Raw genomic sequence first — 2,500 nt, forward strand, 5'->3', positions numbered from 1 at the left:
CCCCGCGCGCACCAAAAAAAGCGCCTCAGTCTCTCTCCCCCCAAACCCCTAAACCCTAACCCCTAACCCCTAAACCCTAAACCCTAAACCCTTACTTGTGTAGTAAGAGGAGTACAAATAGTATGAAGGCCTATATCTCTCTTAGAATAAGAGATAGGCATCTGTCTCCCTTTCCCCTCGTCTTTCTTTGTACTCAGCAACTGACCCAATACGTCCTCTATCGTAAACCCTTTCATCAATAAAACCCCCAACTCCCTGTAAACAAAATTAGGGTTTAGGGTTTAGGGTTTACGGTTTAGGGTTTAAGGTTTAGGGTTTATTTTAATATATTATATGTTATACTAAACCCTAAACACTCAGCAACTGACCCAATACGTCCTCTATCGTAAACCCTTTCATCAATAAAACCCCCAACTCCCTGTACATATAATTAGGGTTTAGGGTTTAGGGTTTACGGTTTAGGGTTTAAGGTTTAGGGTTTATTTTAATATATTATATGTTATACTAAACCCTAAACACTCAGCAACTGACCCAATACGTCCTCTATCGTAAACCCTTTCATCAATAAAACCCCCAACTCCCTGTAAACATAATTAGGGTTTAGGGTTTAGGGTTTAGGGTTTATTAATATATACTATACTAAACACTAAACCCTTAAGAGCTAACCCAATACGTCCTCTATCGTAAACCCTTTCATCAGTAAAACCCCCAACTCCCTGTAAACATATAAACCCTGAGGGTTTAGGGTTTAGGGTTTAGGGTTTATTAATATATTGTATGTTATACTAAACCCTAGACCCTTAGCAGCTGATCCAATACGTCCTCTATCGTAAACCCTTTCATCAATAAAACCCCCAATTCTCTGTAAATATATAAACCCTAAACCCTAAACCCTAAACCCTAAACCCTAAACCCTCAGCAGATGCCCTAATACGTCTTCTATCGTAAACCCTTTTCATTAGTAAAACCCTAACTCCCTGTAAATATTTTAATTTATATAAACCCTAAACCCTAAACCCTAAACCTTCGTGTTACCTGTACTGACATAAACCCTAAACCCTAAACCCTAAACCCTCACCCCTAAACCCTAACCCCTAAACCCTCACCCCTAAACCCTAACCCCTAAACCCTAGACCCTCATAATACCTGTATTGACATAAACCCTAAACCCTAAACCCTAAACCCTCGTGTTACCTGTAATGACATAAACCCTCACCCCTCACCCCTAAACCCTCACCCCTAAACCCTAAACCCTAAACCCTAACCCCTAAACCCTAAACCCTCATAATACCTTCATTGACATAAACCCTAAACCCTAGACCCTAAACCCTACACCCTAAACCCTCATAATACCTGTATTGACATAAACCCTAAACCCTAAACCCTAAACCCTAAACCCTAGTGTTACCTGTATTGACATAAACCCTCACCCCTCACCCCTAAACCCTCACGCCTAAACCCTCACCCCTAAACCCTCACCCCTAAACCCTCACCCCTAAACCCTCACCCCTAAACCCTCACCCCTAAACCCTAAACCCTAAGCCCTAAACCCTCGTAATACCTGTATTGACATAAACCCTAAACCCTAAACCCTCACCCCTAAACCCTAAACCCTCGTAATACCTGTATTGACGTAAACCCTAACCCCTAACCCCTAAACCCTAAACCCTAAACCCTAAACCCTAAACCCTCGTAATACCTGTATTGACAGAAGATGTGGTCCTCTGGCTGCAGGGCCTTCCCTATCCCTATTTGGGTGGCTTCCTCTCCTTGGTTCTGAATATAGAAAGAGAAACGACCTGAGCAGCAGCAGCAGCAGCAGCAGCAGCAGCAGCAGCAGCAGCAGCAGCAACAGCAGCAACAGCAGCAGGAGGAGGAGGGGTAGGGACAGAAGGATTAAGAGCAAAAGAAGCAGAAGCAGCAGCAGCAGCAGCAGATAGGTCGTTGCTGCAGCAGCGCATGCAACAGCAGCAGCATATCTTTTACTGCTGTAAAGCTGTCTGCTGCAGCAGCAGCAGCAGCAGCAGCAGCAACAGCAGCAACAGCAGCAGTATCAAGACTACCTTCTCTTCTTACCGTATATATTATCTTATAGTGTTTTGTAACAGCAACAGCAGCAGCAGCAGCAAAACTAGCAGCAGCAGCAGCAGCAGCAGCAGAACTAGAGCAGCAACAGAACTAGAACTAGCAGCAGCAGCAGCACCAAACAAACACCAGCAGCATCAGCAGCAGCAGCAGCAGCAGCAGCAGCAGCATACCTTGTCTTTGTACACTGTATAACATATTATCCCAAATACTGAGCTGCAGCATTTGTTTATAAAGAGAAAGAATATCATCTCTAGCAGCAGCAGCAGCAGCAGCAGCAGCAGCAGAACTAGAACAGCAACAGCAACAGAACTAGAACTAGCAGCAGCACCAAACAAACACCAGCAGCATCAGCAGCAGCAGCAGCAGCAGCAGCAGCAGCATACCTTGTCTCTGCACGCTATATAACATATTA

The sequence above is a fragment of the Eimeria mitis genome, genomic scaffold (assembly GCF_000499745.2).
Source record: "Eimeria mitis Houghton genomic scaffold, Emh_scaff2927, whole genome shotgun sequence".
Taxonomy (NCBI): domain Eukaryota; phylum Apicomplexa; class Conoidasida; order Eucoccidiorida; family Eimeriidae; genus Eimeria; species Eimeria mitis.